General features: G+C 47.9%; 1 protein-coding gene across 1 annotated transcript in view; it reads right to left on the bottom strand.

Annotated features, from left to right (window-relative positions):
• Nucleotides 1-15,644, bottom strand: part of LOC310648254 (KAT8 regulatory NSL complex subunit 1-like) — a gene marked incomplete at its 5' end in the record, with an annotated part of 277,663 nt that overhangs the window by 200,962 nt on the left and 61,057 nt on the right. The window lies entirely within an intron of this gene.

Here is a 15,644-nt window from a genome sequence, read left to right as displayed (position 1 = left end):
ACACACCTGTCCTGACTACTTTACCATTTTTAGTAGCATAAAAAGGGGATATAATAAAAACTTTATTCTACAAAGTTGGAATAAAAAATTTTGCAAAGAATCCAATAGAGAAGAGCATCTAGATTTCTGCTTGATTACTGTATATCTGACTAAAGCACTCCTGACACATTTGCCTAATCTTTCCACAGATCTCTAAACTTTGCAAGTAATTGATTTCATTTATATACTTTTAACTATTTTAGGAGACTTCCCTATTTCCTATAAATGTTCTTAAATAAATTAATTCTATACAGGTAGTCCTTGACTTACAGCCACAACTGAACCCAAAATTTCTGTTGCTGAGACATTTGTTAAGTGAATTTTGCCCCATTTTACAACTTTTCTTGGCACAGTTGTTAAGTGAACCACTGCAGTTGTTAAGTTAGTAACACGGTTGTTAAGTAAATCTGACTTCCCCACTGACTGCTTGTCAAAAGGTCTCATGACCCCAGGACACTGCAACAGTCATAAATATGCGTCAGTTGCCAAGTGTCTGAATTTTGATCATGTGACCATGGGAATGCTGTAACAGTTGTTAAGCGTGAAAACCGGTCACAAGTCACTTGTTTCAGTGCTGTTGTAACTTTGAATGGCCACTAAATGAACTGTTGTAAGTTAAGGACTACCTGTAGCTATTTTGATAACATTCCCAATAGAAATGTTGTCATGTTGTCCTTGTCTGCTATCAATCCTGTCTCTCCTTCAAAATGGAATGGAAATAAAGCCTCTGTGCTGCCCCACTCACTCACTCACTCACTCACTCTCTCTCACACACATAAATGTGGTTTAGTGAGTTTATTAATAAAGGTAAGGTAAAGGTAAAGGTTCCCCCGCACATGCGTGCTAGTCGTTTCCGACTCTAGGGGCCGGTGCTCATCTCCGTTTTATAGCCGAAGAGCCAGCGTTTGTCCGAGGACGTCTCCGTGGTCATGTGGCCGGCATGACTAGACGCCAAAGGCGCACGGAACGCTGTTACCTTCCCACCGTAGTGGTCCCTATTTTTCTACTTGCATTTTTACGTGCTTTCGAACTGCTAGGTTGGCAGAAGCTGGGACGAGTAACAGGCGCTCACTCTGTTACGCGGCACTCGGGATTCGACCCGCCAAACTGCCGACCTTCTGATCGACAAGCTCAGCATCCTAACCCACTGAGCCACCACGTCCCTTTCGAGTTTAGTAATATTCCCCAGCAATTCCCTTCACCAAAACCCAGAATTGTCCCAATTAAGTCCAGCCACAAGCAGACCAATATTAGTCCACAGAGCAATGGCCAAAGAGTCCACAAAGCTCTTGAAAGTTTCTCAAACAAAATAAATCTACCAGCCAAACTTAAATCCACACGTAAGAGAGTTCATGAGGCAAGAAAAATCCAGAGTTTCCAAGGCACGATTCAATTTCAAACATGGTGTCAATCCAAAGTGAGGCAGGAACCATGACCAGAAAACACACAGTTATAAAACAAACACGTTCCCAGCAATGCCTCCCTGTCTGCTGTGCTAAATAGCCAGCTTCCTGTGCAGCCCATCAGGAAGGGCGAGGCTTTCTCCTCTCAAGTAGTCTGGTTGACCTTCTCTGCTCCTGCCTTTTCTCTGCCCTATGTGTTCTTGGATCAGGTGCAGAAGCCAGTTCCTCCTCCTCTTCACTGACCATCTGCAACTGCATGCTTTCTTCAGCTGGCGCCTCAGCCAAATCCCTTCCAGACTGTTTGGAGCCATCAATTAACTCAGCTTCTGACATGCCAGGAACTGGTTCATCCTCCCCAGAGCTGACATCTAGAGATATCTGGGGAATCATCCTGGAGAGTCATAAGAGCCTCATAATATCAAAGAGGGATATTTTTTACTATGCAAGTCTTAGATACTATGCTAATATTGTTCTAAAATGTCCTTGGTCTTTTGTGTAAATATTTTTAAAGAAATCACACTGAAAGTAGCTGATAAAAATGATGGGGGACCTTCTTGTTAATATTTTCCAATATTACAAGAAGTAGCATTACCAACAGAGACAAAGAAGTATTCACAGTATGCCTCCTCAACTCCATTCAACGTAGGACTAGGTTTTTTATTTCCCCTTCATGGATTACTGCCTTGTCATTGCAAAGGGGCTTGCACAGCTCAAAGAAGCCACAAGCTAAGCTGTGCAGGGCCACCTAAGACAGACAGGTCATAGTGGGGAGGTCTGACAAAACGTGATCCACTGGAGAAGGAAATGGCAACCCACTCCAGTAACTTTGCCATGAAAACCCTATGGACAGTACCAAAAGGCAAAACGATATGACGCTGGAAGATGAGCCCCTCAGGTCGGAAGGCGTCCAATATGCTACTGGGGAAGAGTAGAGGGCAATTACAAGTAGCTCCAGAGTGAAGTAGCTTGGCCAAAGCCAAAAGAATGCTCAGCTGTGGATGTGTCTGGTGGTGAAAGGAAAGTCCAGTGCTGTAAAAAGAGCAATACTGCATAGGAACCTGGAATGTAAGATCTATGAATCAAGGTAAGCTGGTGTGGTCAAACATGAGATGGCAAGACTGAACACTGATATCTTGAGAATCAGTGAACTAAAGTGGACAGGAATGGGCAAATTTAATTGATCCCCTGTTGATTTTGTACGTTTGCCCACTGACAAGGAAAAGATCAGTCTATAATTTTAAAGGTAGGTTTATTTTAACAGTGTGAGACAGAATAACAACAAAAACATCCAGAAAAATGCATTTCAAAAAAGTTATAAATTGATTTGCATTTTAATGAGTGAAATAAGTATTTGACCCCTTCGCAAAACATGACTTAGTACTTGTTGGCAAAACCCTTGTTGGCAATCACAGAGGTCAAACATTTCTTGTAGTTGGCCACCAGGTTTGCACACATCTCAGGAGGGATTTTGTCCCACTCCTCTTTGCAGATCCTCTCCAAGTCATTAAGGTTTCCAGGCTGACGTTTGGCAGCTCGAACCTTCATCTCCCTCCACAGATTTTCTATGGGATTAAGGTCTGGAGACTGGCTAGGCCACTCCAGGACCTTAATGTGCTTCCTCTTGAGCCACTCCTTTGTTGCCTTGGCTGTGTGTTTTGGGTCATTGTCATGCTGAAATACCCATCCAGGACCCATTTTCAATGCCCTGGCTGAAGGAAGGAGGTTCTCACCCAAGATTTGACAATACATGGCCCCGTCCATTGTCCCTTTGATGCAGTTGAAAGGAATAAAAGTATTATTCAGAAATTTCTAATGAGTCTAAAGTTTGAAGCAGAAGCCAAATGAAGATCAGAAATAATATTTTATATAAGTATTGAGTGCGATAGGGGAGGGGGAATCTGCGTCGGGGATAGGATATAAAAATGTGTTAAACAGCTCTATAAGGTATGGCTGAACTCCTGTGTGTGTTTCAGTCCACCAAGCCTTTGCAAACGCTTCTTTTGAAATAAAACTTTGTTGCCAGAATTCCAAGTGAGTTTGTTTTGTTTTGGATTTTGAGCCACGTTCCAAAAAAATTGGAGGCTCGTCCTGGGATATCTAAATGGTCCCTGGATCACCGGGAGTGGCCACCCCTAAGGGGAGAAGCGCCATGTCTATTTTAACAGTTTCCTGAAAGGTGATCACCCCCGGCCCATTACCTGTGAAGAACTGGACGCTAAATAGTGGATTCCAGGAAAAAAGGAAGTCAGGTCAAATTTTTTGGGGGGATGCCCCAAGGGTCCTGGAAGACTGGCAAGACATACATACACTAGGTGTGAATGTCCCGAGGGTCTGAAGGACTGGCAAGACAAGGAGGTGGGTCAAGTACCAACTGCCGGGAAACTGTGCACAGACCCAGGTAAGAAAATCAGGGCATTTTTAGTTACCTGGGTGGCTGAGTGGGTAGGCTGGTGTGAATCTGAGACCTGTGAGAGGGTGACTGAGACGCCCCGAGAGCCATAAGGGCTGGCAAGGCAAAGTGAGACCGGACTCCTGAGTGAAAAGGAGGAAGTGAGGTGACCTCACTAGGTTGGTAAGGATAAGAGAACCAGATGGTAACCACTGATGGGTAAGAGACCTTCCAAAAGGCCACAAAAGGATCAGAGGGGAATCACAAGATCAGGGAAAAGGAACTAAAGATGAGGGAAAGGGAAAGGGAGAGAATGTTTTCATCCCTTCTCACAGTCCCCTGGGAAAGATCCTGGTTGGATGGAATCATCCTGCTTATAGTAGAATGGTAAAAGATTTAGATAAAGACCTGATGATTCAATACTGTTATTTTATTTGGGGACAAAAACGAATAGATGAGGGAACTCAGTGGCCATAGTTAGGTAGTTTTAATTGAGAGCAAGGTTGGCAGAATAAACTATATACTTGAGGTAAAAGTAAAAATATTATGATAAAGTATTGCTGTTTTAAATGTTAGCAGGATGGGATGGAGTCATCTGGAAAATACACCTGGGATAAGAGTAAAGGTACCATGACTCAATATTGTTATTTTAAGTGGCCAAGAAATCCTATTAAAAGCACTAGTGCATTTTGCTCAAAATATGGAAGTTTTTAAAATTGGCTGTGTCAAGTACTAAACATATAGGATAATAAATGAAATTTATATGCCTGTTGGATCCCAGGCAATATATAGTCCATTTTTTTAGAGAAGTGTGGAGGTAGTGTATGTGTTTCTGTCTGTGTTGTGTCTAATAATAATAATAATAATAAAAAGGCCTTATTTACAAACAGATATTTTATTTTAAAAAAGGAGCTCATTGGCTTGTGAACAGCTCCTTGTAATTATAATAATAGTTATTGATTTGTCAGAAGGAAGTATGAAATAAAATATCTGTATGTGAAATTTTTTATGCAAGCAGTTTGAATGGAAGTGAATGTGTGGATATGCTGATCCTCTGTCTGTGTGTGTGAGAGAGAGAGTGTTTCTCCCCCACCACAGACTGTAAAAGAAACAGTAAACTGCAGAATTTTTTGTTTGTTTATTGTTGCTGTAAAAGTGAAATGAAAAAGCAATATAAGCGTTTGCATGAGAAGTCTCATGGAAGGTGTGTGAGAAAATTCATGGAAATGCATGTGAAGAAGAGAAAACTCTTTTGTTAGTGGTGAGATTTTTGTGTAATTCTTTTTCTGTCTCCTCGCCCCCTTGCTGGTTCTGTTGCTTTTAAGAGTGAGAGAGACAGAAAGGAAAAGGGGGGGGTCTGATCTTTTTAACTATTTTTTTTCTGTTTAGAATTCTGGTTTGAGGAAGCTGGGGTGGATGTGAAATTTAATGTTTTAACCTACTTAATGAAAATTTGTTTCCATCTGAATGGAATCTGATTAAATTGGAATTTGACTAAATTTATATTAAAAGCAAAGAGTTGTTACTAGAGTTGATACAAAACTATTTCAGTAACTCAGAATATCTTATTAAGCTTGTTTATTTATTTATTTTTGTGGAGTTGCTTTTTGTTGTTGTTTTATTTTATTTTTTAATGTTTTTATGTCTGTGTGCAGGACACACTGATAGAAAATAATACCTAAGAGAACTGAAGGAATTGTAATTCAACCCTTGTTTAAAACAAAGGAGTTGAGAAAAATTTTAATTTAATTTAATTTAATTTATTAATATTTCTATACCGCCCTTCTCCCGAAGGACTCAGGGCGGTGTACAGGGCAAGAATAAAACACAAAGCTACAAAAATTAAAAAGTAATTAAATACATGCCCATAAAAAAAACAATAAATACATTAATAAAACCCCAATAAAATGATAGTAAAAACCCCACCAATCCCCCCTCAGGCCAGGCTGGCTTGTTCGAACAGGTATGTTTTCAGATCGCGGCGAAAGGAGCGAAGATCGGGCGCCGTCCGGAGCTCAACCGGTAACTGGTTCCATAGTTCCGGGGCACCCACAGAGAAAGACCTCCCCCTGGGGGCCACCAATCTACATTCTCTGACCGGTGGCACCCTGAGGAGGCCCTCTCTGTGGGAACGCACAGGGCGGAGGGAAGTTGACGCCGGCAGCAGGTGTTCCCTGAGGTACTCCGGACCCCTGCCATGTAGGGCTTTAAACACCATGACTAGTACCTTGAATCTCACCCGGAAGACAATTGGCAACCAATGCAGCTCACGGAGCAGAGGTGTGACATGGGAGTATCGGGAAACTCCCAACACAACTCTCGCGGCTGCATTCTGTGCCAGTTGGAGCTTCTGGGTGGTCCTCAAGGGCAGCCCCATGTAGAGAGCGTTGCAGTAGTCTAGTCGAGAGGTCACGAGCGCGTGAGTGACTGTGCATAGATCATCCCGGCTTAGATAGGGCCGCAACTGGCGCACCAGGCGAACCTGGGCAAAAGCCCCCCTAGTCACAGCTCCTATGTGGTCTTCCAGGGTGAGCCGTGAATCTAGGAGGACTCCCAAGTTGCGAGCCCTATCTACGGGGGGTAATAATTCGCCCCCCATAGAAAGAGATGGAATGTCCGAATAAACCCGGGATGAAGGTATGCAAAGCCACTCGGTCTTGTCGGGGTTGAGTTGAAGTCTGTTCCTCCCCATCCAGACCCGAACCGCCTCCAGGCAACGGGACATCACGGTGAGGGCATCACTGGGGTGGTTTGGGGTCGAAAAGAAAAGCTGGGTATCATCAGCAAACTCCAAAACCACGAATGATCTCACCCAGCGGTTTCATATAGATGTTGAACAGGAGAGGCGAGAGGACCGACCCCTGAGGAACTCCACAAATGAGAGACCTCGCGGTCGACCTCTGCCCTCCTGCCAACACCGACTGCGAGCATCCCTGGAGATAGGAGGAGAACCACTGTAAAACCGTGCCTCCCACTCCCAATCCCCCAAGACGCCGCAGCAAGATAGCATGGTCGATGGTATCGAAAGCCGCTGAGAGGTCTAATAGGACCAGAACAGAGGAATGCCCCCTGTCCCGGGCCCTCCAGAGATCATTCACCAGCGCGACCAATGCCGTCTCCGTGCTGTACCCGGGCCTGAAACCCGATTGGTACGGGTCTAGATAATCCGCTTCATCCAGGACCAGAGGGAGCTGATGTGCCACCACACTCTCAACAACTCTCACCTCTAGGGGCAGCAGATGTAAGTTCAAGCCACCCTCTCACGGTGGCTATTACCCAGGGAACTCTGAATCCTTAGGGGATATGTAAGTGACAATAAGCAACAGTCCGAAGGCAAAAGTATGGTGGTATAATAATCCATCGTAGTACGCCATCAAAGTCTGCACTGCTAAACAGCCGAGTCCTCCGTTGCTCTGCTGTTCCAGGAGATTGTTCATGGCCACAACTCCATGGGCCCTCAGTTCTGCAATCATTGGGGCCTTCCAGATTGTGGTCTACTGAGTCTAACTCCCTTAGGTCCAAAAATCCGTTGGCACCGACCAGAATCACAACAGGTGCCACGGAGAGCATAGGTCTTTGAAGGGACCGCTGGGCTCCATTGGGATTCACCAGAGCTAACCGGCTAACCCAAGAACCTCCAGGGCCACCAGCAACAGTGAGGGTACCAGGCCATCTGGAACAAGCAAAGCAGACGGGGGAGAAGACAAGTCGAGTGCAACATCGCTGCTGAGCCACCAAGGCCGCTACCACCACCGGAGCGCCGCTGCAGACGCCGCCGCCATTGCTGCCGCCACCAGGACGCCGCCGGAACAAAAAACGATCCAGCCATTCCCGCCGCCGATGGAAAACGGGCCGAAAAGGCTCAGGCGGGAGCGGGCGGACGGTCGGGCAAGCGATCGAGCGAACAAACGGTCTAACAAGAGCGGGCCAAGAGGCAGCAATCAAAGACGGCCCAAGGCAGGTAGAGTGATACAAAATGTCGCCGCCGCTGCCGCCGTCGCCGCCGCTGCTGCCGCCGCCAGAATAGTCCGCAGGCGTCTCATACAAGCTCTCCTCTCCTCTCCCGGAAGCGCCGATCAGCTGGAGCTCCAAGGACGCCGAGAACGCTGCCGAGAACGGCCGAAAATTGCTCAAAATAGCAACGTTGATCCAACGGCCCATGGCGGCCCAAAACAATGGGAAACACCTTCACCGCCGACCGCAGCTTCCCCAAGGAGGCCCGGAGACGCTGGGACAGCAGGAGCCGGCAGGCCGAAAAAGCCGAGCCCAGCGAACACCGCGGAAGACGAGAGCAGATGGAAAGAGCAGATGGAAAGAGGCAGCTCACAGGTAGAACAAGCAAACAGTAAACTACCTCATTATTTGCCTCGTAACTTCATGGATTTAGCAATCCAAATCCCCTACCCAGAGGGCCCAAAACGACCCCTGAGGGGCTCCTAAGGGACGCCCAACAGCTGGAGCTTACGGAGCTCCGCCCGACACGTCCGCCATCTTAGTTAGAAGAGGGATTATAAATGAGCTATGCTGTTTTAAGTAAAGATTTGTGTGCAAACAAACTCAAGCAGAGTTTGGTGAGCATTCCTTTGTTGGCTCTTTACTAAGCAATTTGTTTGTAAATACAAAGGAATGGCTAGAGGAAGGAGGTTTTAGCCAGAAGTGGAGGAAAAGAGGCAGCCAGTGGCATTTTTGTCTAAAATTGACATTTGGGGAAGTCTTGATGGTTAGCATTATTGAATAAAGCAATAACTTGGACACAGAAGCAGCCACTGAAGGAGGGATGGTTGATACTTTTCTATGGTTAATATATGGTTGGTTATATGATAAGTATGATATGTAAATAAATACATAAAATGTTCTATAATATCTAGTGGTGATGCTATTTCAATGCATTCAAGTTGATTTTAAATTACCTCAAATGGGAAATTCCACAATATGAAACTAATGACATGTTTATTGCAGTGTATGCCTCCCAGCATACACAAAGGACAGCACAGCAGGAGGCTGATGGTGCAGATAGGCAGAGGGGCTGGACAGCTCCGGGCGATGACTGCTCACTCAGGATAAGCCTAATGACTTAAGCTGTTGACAGCCCCAGGCATGGTCAGCCTGGTGGGAAGCCAGGATCTACACCCATTGTCACCTGCACTGGCAGGAAGCCCAGGTTTGAACTGATTGGATGCCATCCACCTGGGCAGGTACAAATAGACGCCAGGCTTCCCTGTTTCCCCAGTTCGTTCTGTTCAGAATAAACTCATCTTCTCCCCGCTCTGTGTCCGTCTCTATGTGAAGCACGCAACTTTACACTGGCGACGAAGGTGGGATCCTGCTCCGGAAAACGCTAGCCACGGACGAAACCCCATCGGCAGCTCAGGACCCGACGCAGGACGACCCCGACCGAGGTAATGGCACAACTGGGACAATACCCCATCTTCAACAGCAACCGCCCTGAGGAGTGGGAGGCGTTCGTAGGTCAGCTCGAGTGCTACCTACGGGCGAATGGGGTCAAGGACGACCGACAGAGAGCGGCAGCACTACTCTGCAGCTGTGGCATGGAGACGTACCAGCTGGCGGTCAGTCTGTGCGCGCCCGACGACATTCACGCCGTCGGGTACAGCGAGCTGATATCCAAGCTAACGGAACACTTTAAGCCCGAAACATCAGAGATAGCTTGGCGGTACCGTTTCAAGAAACGGGACCAACATCCAGGCGAGACCGCGAAGCAGTACATGGCTGCCCTGCGACAAGCAGCGAGACTCTGCAACTTCGACAACCTCGAAGTCCGTCTGCGGGATCGGATCGTCTGCGGGCTAAGGGACTGGAAGCTGCGGCAGAAGATGTCTGCCAAGCAGAAGCTGACCCTTCGGGACGTCCAGGAGGAGTTCTTAGCCTGGGACGTAGCGGAGGAGTCCGACGCAAGGGAGAACGGGGCCATCCATCAGCTGTCCGGTCACGACGACACAGAAGGGGGAGACTTCGAGGTAGACGCCATCCACCGCCAACAGCGTTCGACCACCTACTCCCGGGACCGCGTAAGGGAGCAACGCCCAGCGACAGCCGAGCAGCGGTATCAGGAGTGCGGATGCGGGACGAGCGGCTCCTGGTCTACCCAGCCCTCCGGCGACAGCGCTCATCGCTCCTGGTCTACCCAGCAGTGCGGCAGCGGCCCCAGGTCTACCCAGCCCGGCTCGTTTGGTCAACACCGATCTACCCCGTGCATCGGCTGTAAGTCTGGAACCTCCAACCGATCTACCCGTTGCGCCAGCTGCAGAGGACAGCATCCCCGGTCTACCTGCCGCCTCAAATCGGCGAAGTGCAGAGCGAGCGGGAAGACCGGCCACATCGCAGTGGTCTGTCGGAGCCGGCCAAGGGACAGTCTGCACGAGGTGGAGGCGGATTTCCAGCTGGCCACAGGTACAGGGGAGAGGTCGCCAAGGCTTACGGTTAGCCACATGGCGGGACGGTCGGCCGTTTGCGAAACCGGGGAACACCCACCCCTTATCCCAAAAATCAAACTGAGGGTCAAAATTCAAGGGGTTCCCTGCGTAATGGAACTTGACTCTGGGTCAGCCGTGTCCATTATCTCCGCGCGGACTTTCAGCGAGATCTGCAAGCGGAGCGGCCAGCGGGTTCCCCTGAGGCCATCCAAACTGACCCTCGCAGACTTCCAGAACTCTCCGATTAAAGTCAGGGGGGAGGCGTCGTTGACGGTCCACTACAAAGGGTTTAAGGGGAAGTTGAGCGTGTTGGTTGTTGAAGGGCAACAGACCAGCCTCGTGGGGCTAGGGTGGTTCAGGGCGTTGGGCATTGGGATCACCGGGATCCACCAAACGCAGAGTCACCCCTCTCTGGAGGGCATCTGCAAGGAGTTCGCAGATGTATTCGACGAACGGTTGGGGAGGTACACCGGGACCCCGATTTCTTTTAAATTAAACCCCCTAATTCCGCCGGTCAGGATGAAGGCAAGGAGAGTCCCCTTTGCGCTCAAGCACAAAATTGAGCAAGAACTGGATAAGTTAGTGGAACAGGGGGTGCTGACGCCGGTAGATGGGGCGGATTGGGAGACCCCCATAGTTACCCCGTTAAAGGCAAATGGGGACATTAGAATCTGCACAGATTATAAAGGGACAATCAACCGGGCGTTAAGTGCACATTCGTACCCGGTTCCCGCCGTAAGCAGCATCCTGGCATCCCTGCAAGGCGGGGCGGTATTCGCAAAATTAGATCTTCCCCAGGCTTATCAGCAGCTGCCGGTAGACCCCGAGGCAGCAAGGGCTCAGACCATCATCACCCACAAAGGGGCGTTCCGGGTAAACTGACTGCAGTTCGGGGTGAGCGTAGCTCCGGGGATTTTCCAGGAAGTCATGGAAAAAACGCTAAAGGGGATCCCCGGGGTTTGCCCGTATTTCGACGACGTCCTCATAGCGGCCAGCTCGGAGGACGTCCTGGCATCACGGCTACGAGCGGTACTCGGTCGTTTTAGGGATGTGGGTCGAAGACTGAAAAGGGACAAGTGTAAAATTGGGATTACGGAGACGGAGTTCCTGGGATTCAGGATAGACGCGCAGGGCATCCACCTGTCAGCCTCCAAGGTGAGGGCTATCAAGGAAGCCCCAATTCCCAAAAACAAAGCGGAGCTGCAAGCGTTCCTTGGTCTCTTAAATTTTTATCATACATTCCTGCCGCACAAGGCGACCATCGCGGAGCCCTTGCACAGGCTCCTGGACAAACAAACACCCTGGGACTTGACTGCCACATGCACAAGCGCGTTCAGGACCCTTAAGAACATGCTAGCCGGGGACGCAACGGTCACTCACTTCAGGGAGGACCAGCCCATCTGCCTAGTGTGCGATGCATCCCCTTATGGGATAGGGGCAGTCCTCAGCCACTTAAGGGAGGACGGCTCGCAGGCTCCCATAGCATACTATTCCCGGACCCTGTCAGCGGCGGAGGCGCTGGCAGTGGTCGCGGGGGTAAAAAAGTTCCACGACTACCTGTACGGGAGGGAGTTCATTTACACGGATCACAAGCCCCTGCTGGGATTATTCACCACGGAGAAGCAAACGCCACAGATCCTTTCACCAAGGATGCTCTGTTGGTCCATTTTTCTTTCAGCATACTCCTGTAAGCTAATCCATAGACCAGGAAAGGAAATGGGACACGCCGACGGACTCAGCAGACTTCCCCTAAGGGAGGCTGGACCGGATCCCGCTCCTGCGAATCAGATATTAGCAATACAGGAGCTGGCTGAGTGCCCATTAGACGCTAGCGACATAGCAGCCGAAACTCCCAGGGATAAGATTCTTAGCAGAATTCAGTCCTGGGTTAGCAGCGGGTGGCAGGACAAGTCACCGGGACCTGAGTTCACAGTATTTTTTACGCGGCGGCACGAGCTCTCAACCCATAAAGGCTGCCTGCTGTGGGGGAGCAGGGTCATCATCCCCACAAAACTTAGGGAGAAAGACCTTCAGTCCCTTCACGAGGGTCACCCGGGAGTGGTAAGGATGAAGGCTCTGGCCAGGAGTTACCTGTGGTGGCCTGAGTTGGATAAAGAGATAGAGGGGTTGGTAGCAGGATGTTACACATGCCAAAGGTCTTGCCCAGAGCAGGCACACGCTCCAGTCCACAAGTGGGAACAAACTCACACCCCCTGGTCCAGGGTCCATATAGATTATGCAGGGCCATTTCAGGGACACACCTTCTTAGTCATCGTGGATAGTCACTCCAAGTGGTTAGAGGTGGTACCTGTGTCCAACATGACATCAGCGGGCACAATACAGGCACTAAGGGGAGTGTTTGCCACACATGGGCTACCAGATGTAGTAGTATCTGATAACGGAGCGCAATTTACCTCCTCGGATTTCCAAGTGTTCCTGAGGACCTTGGGGATTAGGCATGCCACTTCAGCGCCCTTTCACCCTGCCAGTAACGGGTTGGCAGAGGTTCGTGCGGACTACCAAGGATGCACTCAAACGAATAGTACAAGGGGACTGGAAACAGAGACTGGCCACATTCCTCCTCTATCAACACACAACACCCTGCACAGCCACAGGAAAGAGCCCAGCGGAGCTCAGGTGGGGCAGACGCCTCATAACTACGTTAGACAGACTCCACCCAGACAGGGTATCAGCAGACACAGAACCCCCAACCCTCAAAACCAATTTCAACATAGGGGAACAGATCTGGGCCAGAAATTACAGCACAGGCCATCCATGGGTGCCAGGTGAAGTGGTGGAACGGACAGGCCCCCTCTCCTACAGAGTAAGGGTGGAGGGGGGACTCCTGTGGAGGAGACACTTAGATCAACTAAGGAAGAGAGCCCCTGAGAGGACGGGTGGAGAATCAATGGAAACAGCAAGGGAGGAGGCAGAGCAAACACAAACACACACACAGCCACAGTCACAGTCACCCAGAAGAACAGCAGGAAGGGTTTTGGGGCATCCATCTGCCTGGCAGGGAGCTGACAAGGAAAGTAGGCAAGAGCCTGAGGGCAGCAGGTCACAAAGAGCCAACACAGAAACACATGCACACACACAAATCAGACCAACACAACCAGACCAAGGAACAGGAAGCAGAACCGAAACCACTACAGAGCCAAGCCTGAGAAGATCAAACAGGACACACAGAGCCCCCACCTACCTCAGTGATTATGTTCGCTCTTAAGCCTGGGGGGAGGAGGAATCTGGAGGGTTAAATGTAAAAATTGTAAATAAGCTGTATATAGTTAAGAAGGAACGACAGAGGATCATCCTCACTATGGGGGAAGGGGTGCAGTGTATGCCTCCCAGCATACACAAAGGACAGCACAGCAGGAGGCTGATGGTGCAGATCAGCAGAGGGGCTGGACAGCTCCGGGCGATGACTGCTTACTCAGGATAAGCTTAATGACTTAAGCTGTTGACAGCCCCAGGCATGGTCAGCCTGGTGGGAAGCCAGGATCTACACCCATTGTCACCTGCACTGGCAGGAAGCCCAGGTTTGAACTGATTGGATGCCATCCACCTGGGCAGGTACAAATAGACGCCAGGCTTCCCTGTTTCCCCAGTTCGTTCTGTTCAGAATAAACTCATCTTCACCCCAGCTCTGTGTCCGTCTCTATGTGAAGCACGGAACTTTACATTTATAAAGAATTAGATACTGGGGCTGTTTTCTGCTTTGTCTTTTCTTAGCAAGCAAGGATTGTTAGCCCAGACACCTCCATTGGAGTTTGCTGTCCACAAGTTTCAGATTGATGATTGGGTCCTGATAAAAAGCTGGTGTGAAGAAAAACTTACTGCAGCCTGGGGTGGTCCCTACCAAGTCCTCCTAACAACTGAAACAGCAGTTCGAAAGAAAAGAAAGGGTGGAGCCAAAAGAGTGGAAAATAATTCCTGGAGAAGACCCCCTGTGAATAAAAATTACTGAAACCTGAAGTGGTCATTGTGGGGTGAAGAAATAATAGCCTGGGTTTGTTTGTGATTTTTCTCATTGCAAGAGTAGCAGCTTTCTGGCTTTTTCAATCTAAGTGGTGGCCTATGTTAATCCATCCAAGGACTCCAGAAGAAGCTGTGGACCTCCGCATTCTACAAACTTCTACATAATGTGTTGGTTCTGTGATTGCAATGGTGTCACTGAATGTTCTTCATTTCATTTCATTTATTGGATTTCTATACCGCCCTTCTCCCAAGGGACTCAGGGCGGTTCACAGGGCATATATAAATAGGTATACAAAAATTAAAAGAAAATTAAACCATGCCCAATTAAAATACAGCAATAGTAAAATAATAAAACCAATTAAAAAACCCATATTCCCCTTCTTATCACTGTTGTGATTGTGGACAGTCTGTCCCTGTGAAGAAACTGGTGACATAGTAATAGTGGAGGATTGGTTAAAAACATGTAAAGGTCTGACATCAACAGACTCTTTAGCCCACATACCCAATTATAGGAGAAATTGAAATTTAGGCAGCAGAAACACAACTTAACTTAAATTCAGTTATATTGGGAGATAGTGATATTCAAATTCCACGGAATATAGAATGGATAGATTTAAGGTGTATACAGGTTAATCAAACATAAGAGGACTGGTACAGAGATTAATAGAAACTGCCATTACTAAAAGAATGTATTTAGGAGAAACCCCCCTACACCACATAAAAATGAGGAAATGTGTTTGAGGGATAACAAGGAGGAAGAACAACATCCCAGAACTTTTTATAACTGGGATCATTATGCCAACATATAAGCATATAACGTAGCTCATATATGCAAAGTGGATTTTTTTGTTTGTTTGTTTGTTTATAAATTTCTGAAAGGATAAAGAAAAGAAAGGGTGGATTGAAAGGAATAAAAGTATTATTCAGAAATTTCTAATGAGTCTAAAGGTTGAAGCAGAAGCCAACTGAAGATCAGAAATAATATTTTATCTAAGTATTGACAAGTACAAATGTGAAAAGCAGAAGTTACAAATTTTAAGAGGAAATATCGAAACAACTATAGGAGATGGACTGTGGTAACAGAAAATTAGATGGTGAAAGATAGGATATGGACAAAGGGGCTTCCTGTAACATGGGAAGGACAGTGGTTTTAGGCAGTCTGGAAAGTTTATCGGATGATTAGGGAAGGGGCATTGAGTGCGATAGGGGAGGGGGAATCTGCGTCGGGGATAGGATATAAAAATGTGTCAAACAGCTCTATAAGGTGTGGCTGAACTCCTGTGTGTGTTTCAGTCCACCAAGCCTTTGCAAATGCTTCTTTTGAAATAAAACTTTGTTGCTGCAATTCCAAGTGAGTTTGTTTTGTTTTGGATCTTGAGCCACGTTCCAAACACAGTGAAG

This window comes from Vipera ursinii, assembly GCF_947247035.1.
Source record: "Vipera ursinii genome assembly, chromosome: W".
Classification (NCBI taxonomy): Eukaryota; Metazoa; Chordata; class Lepidosauria; order Squamata; family Viperidae; genus Vipera; species Vipera ursinii.
Note: the sequence above shows the minus strand (reverse complement) of the source record. Positions and strands in the feature narration are given on the sequence as shown.